Source organism: Mytilus trossulus, chromosome 1, assembly GCF_036588685.1.
Source record: "Mytilus trossulus isolate FHL-02 chromosome 1, PNRI_Mtr1.1.1.hap1, whole genome shotgun sequence".
Taxonomy (NCBI): domain Eukaryota; kingdom Metazoa; phylum Mollusca; class Bivalvia; order Mytilida; family Mytilidae; genus Mytilus; species Mytilus trossulus.
The window spans coordinates 51989327-51999264 of NC_086373.1; the positions used below are offsets into that span (position 1 = coordinate 51989327).

The 9938-nt window shown below is 33.1% G+C and overlaps 1 long non-coding RNA gene across 1 annotated transcript; it reads right to left on the reverse strand.

The window, feature by feature from the left end:
* Window positions 1-5000: 5000 nt before the first annotated feature.
* On the reverse strand, window positions 5001-9452 carry LOC134708522 (uncharacterized). Its single transcript, XR_010105853.1, has 7 exons — window positions 9419-9452; window positions 7533-7577; window positions 7239-7266; window positions 6744-6787; window positions 6016-6152; window positions 5289-5442; window positions 5001-5083 (listed from the first exon to the last, which is right to left on the reverse strand). It is a non-coding gene; the product is annotated as an uncharacterized LOC134708522 (long non-coding RNA).
* Window positions 9453-9938: the final 486 nt, after the last annotated feature.

Sequence of the window (9938 nt, forward strand, 5' to 3'; positions counted from 1 at the left end):
TTTATCGTGCGGTGAGGAGGTATTCTCGGAGCTTGTTATGGCCCGTGAACTTTGATCATTTACCTCCTCTTTAGTCTTATTATCCACACTTCCACCAATGTTCTGATTTCCTACATTTTGTTTAACTCGTTCGTCTGATAAGAAAGAACAGTTTGGGGATATACGTTTGTGAATTTCGAATGCTGAGTCATGACTTTTCAAACTGCTGTATCTAACACCGCAGCTAAAACATACTACTTCGTTTCCTCTTCCAGTATAATAAAAACCTGCCTCTGCTAATCTAGTTGCGAAAATCCCAGGAATATGTGGGAATGTCGCAAAAGTAGCAAATCGTGCACCTTCGAATTGCATATGCGTAGATGCTAGTAATTGTCCATTATTTTGACAGTATAAACTGGTTTCTTCTGGAAGAAACGGATAGGCTTGGTACATGTATCCATTACTAGGAACATAGCGCCACGGTTTAATCAAATTGTCAAATATCCATCCTGAATTTACATGGAGTATATCCTGTGCCTTCTTTCTAGTTTTTTCTACGTTTTTGAATTTCACCATAGTGCGTGCTTTAAAAGATTCAGTAACGAGATTAAGCACAACAAAAATAAACAACAATATCAGGATAGGGGGAAAAGATAATGTTCTTTGTCCGATTTCAGTTTTGGAGATAAAATACATGTCCGTCCATTTTGGTGAAAGTTCATTTCTAGTTTGCACACCACATCCTTTCTGTTTTACAATTACTATTTTCTGTCGTTTACATATATCATCCCAATCAATAGAAACAGCCATTTTGATACTGAAATAGACATAATATTTTGTGACTGATGTTTTATTTTGCGTCAAAGAATTAATGAAATTTTATGAAGATGCGGCGTTATCATGCGCTAATTTTTGTATATTATTTTTTTTTTTTTTTTAAATTATCAATACATTTTAATTTTGCCTTATTGGCCCTACTCCAAAGTTTCCGAACTTCAGATAGGCACAAAAATGCCGAGGATTTGAAATGTTTTGTTTTAAGATCGCAACCCTCAACTATACCGCTAGCCATTGTAAAATAGAACATGTTCGTGTGGCAGTCTCACGTACGTCTGCTACTTCGTCACTGATTGACATTATAATAACTATGTCTTAACGTTTTTTATTTTCATTAAGTAAGTCAGGTCCCTTAAAAGATTCCATATGGTGTATTAATTAAAAGTTAAAATAGACTTTTAGATAAATTTGTTAAAATACCAATAATAGTATATAGTATTTATTGTATCAGTTATTCTAAAAATGTTAACTGCTGATTTCGTACATTTATGTAATTTCTTTAACGTACACAGTATAAGAAAAAGCGACCACTTCCTTTTAACATTGTATGCTTCAATTCTTACCTTAGTGTAGATTAAATGCCACGTTAGTTTTGTACAATATGACTTAAATGTGTATTTAAAATTAATTTAGTTTTTTAAGGTATTTCCCAACTTTATTTTTAGAATGCAAACGTGTCACTGCTACATGAAGTATTGATTCGTAATTAAATACTGCCTATCATTCAATCGATCATCACAGATAATTGTAGCCACTAAATTTAAAAGGAAAAAAAACTATATTGTTTTACATAGACTGGTCGGTTTGCTGTCTGTTTGACACATTCCCTTTTTTCATTTTAAATTTTACTCAGAAATTAAATGTTCTTTCGTTAAACATAATCCTCGAGACTATTATGCCGAGAAAAAATAGTGATAATCTGGATAATAGGAACGACTTATTTATTGACTTGTTCATTTGTATGTTGCTTTAAATGTTTTATGAATATTATGATATTTATTTTTGTTCCATATCTTTTAAGGAACCCCTTTCGAAACAAAAGCTAAATAAATTGCTTTCAGAGAAGGAGCTAACAACTCATTCTGTAAAAGAAAAATCTACAACCATGATGTAAATATTGAATATAAAATTGTTGCGACCACTATGATAAACGCACAAGGATAATAGTTACGCTGAACGGTGCCAACTGGTCACCTGAACAGAAACGGTTAAAATTGAGTCTATACGCGACAAAAAATAGTACATGATTTCCGGTTTAAAGTGAAAGTACGTTACTAAGGGGATACAAAGTTTATAATTGCTGCTATGTACATTGTGTAATACGGATATTAGCTTAATGCAAAGTTACGGAATTACCATATTTCAAAGGATTCTGTTGAGAGACATACAGAAAGTAAAGAAAATACATAAATAATCAATTATCATAATGATTCACTCAAACGAAACAATTGAAAATGAATAGAAGAGTCACCCTTTACTCTATTAATATCTTAAAGCGAGTGACATGGCTTATTTTTTAGAAAAAAAAATAACCTAATGGCCTATATTGCACTCTCATGACATATAACTAAAAAGATGGTATGCCTCGCACTCAGGCTACTTCAAACTCCCATTGGTTACCTCTGGTCTCCCTACACAGAAACTAATTGTGCTTACAGTTACACTGGTCATTTGATACAAATACATAGTTACTTTATTAACCTTACTCCCTTTGCAGATAAATTTATAGTGGTTCTTCCAATTACCTGACACAAATATAGATATTGAATGCCCCCCTACACAGATATTGATTTTCGTTACATCTTGTCACCTTTTACATAATTAATAGTGGTGACCTCTGGTCACCCTACACATATATTGAATTTGGTAACCTCTGGTCACCCTTCACTTATATTGAATTTACCTACAAATTATAAGATACTGAATTTGGTAACCATTGGTCAACCTCGCCACCCTAAACATATATTGAATTTTGTTACATCCTGTCACGTTTTAGATAATTATATGTGGTGACTTCTGGTCACCCTACACATATATTGAATTTGGTTAACTGTGGTCACCCAACACATGTATTGAATTCGCTTAAAAATTATAAGATATTGAATTTGGTTACCTCTGGTCACCCCGGCAACCTTTCACAGATATTGAATTTCGTTACATCTTGTCACCTTTTTTATTATTAATTGTGATGACCTCTGGTCACCCCACACATATATTGAATTTGGTAACCTCTGATCATCCTTTACATATATTGAATTTACCTACAAATAATAAGATACTGAATTGATAACCTCTGGTCACCCTTCACTTATATTGAATTTACCTACAAATTATAAGATACTGAATTTGGTAACCATTGGTCAACCTCGCCACCCTAAACATATATTGAATTTTGTTACATCCTGTCACGTTTTAGATAATTATATGTGGTGACTTCTGGTCACCCTACACATATATTGAATTTGGTTAACTGTGGTCACCCAACACATGTATTGAATTCGCTTAAAAATTATAAGATATTGAATTTGGTTACCTCTGGTCACCCCGGCAACCTTTCACAGATATTGAATTTCGTTACATCTTGTCACCTTTTTTATTATTAATTGTGATGACCTCTGGTCACCCCACACATATATTGAATTTGGTAACCTCTGATCATCCTTTACATGTATTGAATTTACCTACAAATAATAAGATACTGAATGGATAACCTCTGGTCACCCTTCACATATATTGAATTTATCGACAAATTATAAGATAAAATTTAGATGGGAAATGGGGAATGTGTCAAAGAGACAACAACCCGACCACATAAAAAATAAAAAGGAGAAGGTCACCAACAGGTCTTCAATGTAGCGAGAAATTCCCGCACCCGGAGGCGTCCTTCAGCTGGCCCCTAAACAAATATATACTAGTTCAGTGGCTTTTACTACCGTGTGTCACCCTAAATAGGTCTTGATTTTGGTAATCTCTGGTCCCCCTACTAAGACAAATACAATAAAAACCGAGGAGTAAACAGATATACCAGAAGACATTTACAACATTAAAAAAGTAAGGAACAGCAGGAATCGTCTTAATCATGTGAATGATGTTAGATGCCTTGAACGCTCCCATCTTGTGAGTTCTTTCGTAAGTCCCGTAATAACGAAAGTGTACTGATGACTGTGGAGTTTTTATATAATTAATTATACATGTTTTACTAAAATATTGAAGTTGGTGACCTTTGGTCACCTTATACATGTATGAATTTTAAATACCTCAAGTGACCATACACATATATTGAATGGGGTTACAGTACCTCTGGTCACCCTTCACATATTTTGAATGTGATAACCTCTTTTCATACACAAATACAAAATTTGGTTACCTCTAGTCACCGTGCATCAATATTGAATATGGTTACGTATATTTAACCTACTTATATTTAATTTTGTAAACTTCGGTCACCCAACTCATATATTGAACGTTGTAACCTCTGATCAACCTTCACACACATTGGAAAAGGTTACCTCTGGTAAACCATTACAGATATCGAATGTGATTACCTCTGGTCATCCTTTTCATATATTGACTATGGTCACCCTACAAAGATATTGAATATGGTGACCTCTGGTCACCCAACCAACATTTTGAATATGGTTACCCCTGGTCACCCTACACAGATATTGAATGAGGTTACCTCTGGTCACCTTACAAAGATATTGCATATGTTTATCTTTGGTCTCCTAAAAATATATTGAATGTGGTTAACTCTGGTCACCCTACACATATATATTGACAATGGTTACCGCTGGTCACCCTACACATATTTTGAAAATGGTTACCTCTTGTTACCCACACATATATTGGCTATGGTTACCTCTCGTCATCCTTCAAAGATATTGAAAATGGTTACCTTTGGTCAACCTTCAATAAATTGGCTTATGTTACCCTTGATTACAATTTACAAAAATTCAATTTGCTTAGCATCGGTTATCTCGATTCACACTTTTTGCGCTACTTTTATAATAAATATATTTATCTAGTAACTTCTGGTCGCTGTACACATATATCTAATTATGTTGCCGTTGTCAACAAATATATATAGCAATTGGCCTTTTTTGGAATGTGGTTACCTTGGATCACCATACACAGATAAAAAATAATTGCTTTAGACACCATGCATAAATATTGAATTTAGGTACCTTTATTTACCCTACTTAGATGTTTAATTTGGTAATCTCTGGTCCCATTACCAAGATGTTGAATGTGGTTAGCTCTTGTCACCCTACAAAGATATTGAATATTGTTACCTCTGGTCACCCTACACATATATTGACTATGATGTCCTCTGGCCACCCTACCAAAATTGTGAATATGGTTACCTCTGGTCACCCTACACAGATATTGAATAAGGTTATCTATGGTCACCTTACACAGATATTGAATAAGGCTACCTCTGGTCACCTTACAAAGATATTGAATATGATTACCTCTGGTCACCCTAAACAGATATTGACTATGGTTACTTCTGGTCGCCCTACATATATTTTAAACATGGCAACCTCTGGTCACCCACACATAAATTGGCTTTGGTTACCTCTGGTCATCCTACACATATATTGAAAATGGTTACTTTTGTTCACCCTACAATAAATTGGCTTATGTTACTTATGGTTACAATTCATAAATAATGAATATCTTTGGTCAACTTAAAAGATATTGAATGTGGTTACCTCTGCTCACCCTACACAGATATTAGCTATGTTTGTATGTTTCCCTCCGGTCCCCTTACACAGATTTCGAATTTGGTAACCCTTTCATATTATTGCATGAGATTACCTCCGGACATCGTATACATATATTAATTTAAGTTACCTCTGGTCACCCTTTACAGATTTGGAATGGGGTTACCTTTGGTCAACATACACAGATATTAATTTTAGTAACCTCCGGTCACCGTTTAAAAATATTTGCTTTGGTAACCTCTGGTCACAATGCATGATTAATCAACCTTTATTGGAATATAATGATCATGGTATTTGGAAAATGTATGTTTTATATATTTCATGTTAATCTAGTTGTTTGCATTTTCTATTGTGTATTTTATTCTAAACTCTTAGTATGTAATAAAGATGCCAAGAAGACGATTGCCTTTGTAGCCATTATAGATCCAATGTTCGTAAAATCTTAACAATTGAATTCCCCTCAAACACTTACTTAGTTTTTTCAATGTCACCCTTTTTTGGGGCAGATGTCACTTTCATTTTTCGGCATACAGCCTTTTTGGTTGATTCTTTATCGACAAGAGTCTCGGTTAAAGTATTTAACATGTTTAACTTGATAGTCAACTTCACCTGAAAATGAAGTGAAATACAGTTGTGATCTTTTCTTGCAGTCAAGCTAAAACAATACATGTAATAAGACATATTAAGCATCGTTATGAATATTCTTACAACTTAAAAAAATGTTTTACAGATTGGCAAAGCGACATGTATATGATTCACAGTAGACATATGATTTCTAATGATACAGTTATATACCAAGGGATCCTAAAATCTAGCATGAAAAATATTATGGGCACCGCATAATGAGCTGGATTTGCTAACCATTCTAGGTAACATGAGACCACCCTGGTTTTTGGTGGGGTTTATGTTCCTCAGTTTAATTTTTCTATTTTGAATTATAATGATTGCAATTTGAATTTCAATCTTTTTTTCTTTTTTTTTGCCCAGCTTTGTCAGTTTGTTCTCCAAATTTCAGTTTGATTGTTCCTTTTGACCCATTCACCATTCCTTACCTACTACTCTATAAATGATTTTTAAAAAAACCACGAGATCACCAATTTATGTATTTTAAACAACTTACACTGTTTTCTTTGAGAATCAAGTGTATTCACTAATATACAATAAAGTTTAGTCTTGCTGAACCAGTAATGTATATCAAACCTGTTCTTGTTCTTTTTTCCAGCTCTTCGATTGTCTTACATTTCCTACAAATGATAAAAAAAAAACATTACCTGACTTATGTTTTTATGACCAGAGGTAACCAAATCTTAAATCAGCATAACGTGACCAGAGGTAACCAAATCGAATATTAACATAATGTGGTCAGAGGTCACCAAATCTAATAACATAAGGTAACCAGATGTCACCAAATCCAATATATGAATTTGGTGACTAGGAGTTACCCCATTCTGGCATGTTAAGGCCACCACAGGTTAACAAATCCCATTTCTGATTTAGATGTAATCAAATTAAATATTTATGTAAGGTAATCAAGAAACAAACAATGATTTGTTATATCAAGCCTAAGTGGCCATTTTACCAGAAACGATTGCAAGATTTAAGTTAAAAAAGAATTATATTTGCAGCATTATATAAGCATAGTGCATTTTTCCATCATATTAAAGGTTTGTCACCATAAATTAAATGCATGCATACCGCTCTCATCTACATTTTCTGAGGACTTCTGAAAAAAGAAGATAAATATATGATAAATGTATTAGTAAATTCAATTTTATATTTATCCGGAAGTATCTTATGAGGATCAGTATTATTTTACTTAATTATCAACTGTCAATGATCTTGACAATGTTTGCAAGGTCAAGGATTTTCCTAAGATTTGTTTGAAGATGATCATGAAAGATAATGTTCATTGTTTAAAGTTTTTTATGCATATCAAACTTAATGTAATAATATTATATATTCTTGTTGAACCCAAAATGTATATTAAACCTGTTCTTCTTCTTTTTTTTTCTTTCTTTGATTGTCTCAAACTTTCTACAAATGATATAAAAAACATCAACTAGTTGTATGTAAATGTTAATTACCAGAGATAACCAACTCTGAAATCTGCATAAGGTGATCAGAGGTAACCCTAATCCAATATTAACATAAGGTGACCAGAGGTAACCTTCATCCAATATTAACATAAGGTGACCAGAGGTTACCTAATCCAATATTAACATAAGGTGACCAGAGGTTAACAAATCTAACATTAACATAAGGTGACCAGACGTAACCAAATCCAATAATAACATTAGGTGACCAGAGGTAAACAAATCTAATATAAGCATAAGGTAACCAGAGGTAACCAAATCCAATATAAACATAAGGTGACCAGAAGTAACCAAATTCAATATTAACATAAGGTGACAAGAGATAAGCAAATCCAAATAAACATAAGGTGACCAGAAATAACCAAATTTAATATAAACATAAGATGACCAGAGGTAACCCATCCAATATAAATATTAGGTGACCAGAAATAACCAAATCTAATATAAACATAAGTTAACCTGAGGTAACCAATTCAATATAAACATAAGGTGAACAGAGATAACCAATTCCAATATAAACATAAGGTGACCAGAGATAACCAAATCCAATGTAAACATAAGGAGACCAGAGATAACCAAATCCAATATTAACATAAGGTGACCATAAGTCGTCACCAAATCTAATATTAACCTAAGGTGACCAGAGGTAACCAAATCTAATATTAAATAAAGGTGACCAGAGGTAACCAAATCCAATATAAACATAAGGTGATCAGAGGTAACCAAATCCAATATTAACATAAGGTGACCAGAGGTGACCAGAGGTCACCTTAACTTATAGTAACATAAGGTGACCAGAGATAAGCAAATCCAATATTAACATAAGTTGACCAAAGGTAACCAAATATAATATAAACATAAGGTGCCCAGAGGTAACCAAATCTATTATAGACATAAGGTGACCAGAGGTAACCAAATCCAATATAAACAAGTAGGTGCCCAGAGGTAACCACATCTAATATAGACATAAGGTGACCAGAGGTAACCAAATCCAATATCAACATAAGGTGACAAAAGATAACAAAATCCAAAATAAACATAAGGTGACCAGAAATAACTAAATCTAATATAAACATAAGGAGAACAGAGGTAACCAATCCAATATAAACATAAGGTGACCAGAAGTAACCAAATATAATATTAACATAAGGTGACCATAGGTCACCAAATCTAATATTTACATAAGGTGACCAGAGGTAACCAAATCTAATATTACCATAAGGTGACCAGAGGTAACCAAATCCAATATAAACAAGTAGGTGACCACAGATAACCAAATTCAATATAAACATAAGATGACCAGAGATAACCAAATCCAATATAAACATAAGGTGACCAGAGATAACCAAATCTAACATATGAATAAGGTGACCAGAGGTAACCAAATCAAAAATAAACATAAGGTGACCAGAGGTCATCAAATCTTATATTTGAATAAGGTGACCAGAGGTAACCAAATCCAATATTGACATAAGGTAACCAGAGGTCACAAAAAATCCAATATATGATTAGGGTGACCAGAAGTTACTAGCATGCTAAGGCCACTAGAGGTTATCAATTTCCATTTCTGGTTAAGATGACCACATGTAATTGAATTAAATATTTTTGTAAGGTAAGCAATAAACAAAAAACGAATTGTTCAATCAAGCCTAAGTTGCCATTTTACCAGAAGTAATTGCAATTATTAAGTTCAAAAAGAATAATAGTTGCAGTATTATATAAACATTGTGTATGTTTCCATCATATTAAAGGTTTAATACAATAAAGTAAATGCATACATACCTCTCTTATCTACACTTTCTGACGACTTCTGAAAAAAGAAGATACACATATAATAACTGTATTAGTAAGTTCCATTTTATTTATCCAAACGTATCTGATGAGTATAAGTAGAAATTGACTAAATTATCAACTGTCCATGCTCTTGGCAATATTTGTTGAACCCATACTGTATATCAAACCTGTTCTTCTTCTTTTCTCTCTTTCTTTGATTGTCTCAAACTTTCTTCAAATGAGATGAAAAACATCAACTAGTTGTATGTAAATGTTAATTATTAGAGATAACAAAATCTGAAATCTGCATAAGGTGACCATAGGTAACCAAATCCAATATTAACATATGGTGACCAGAGGTCACCAAATCCAATATTAACATAAGGTGACCAGAGGTCACCTAATCCAATATGAATAAGGTGACCAGAAGTTATCCCATTCTAGCATATTGAGGCCAACAGAGGTTATCAAATCCCATTTCTGGTTAAGATTACCACAATTAAATGTGTGTGTAAGGTAATCATGAAAA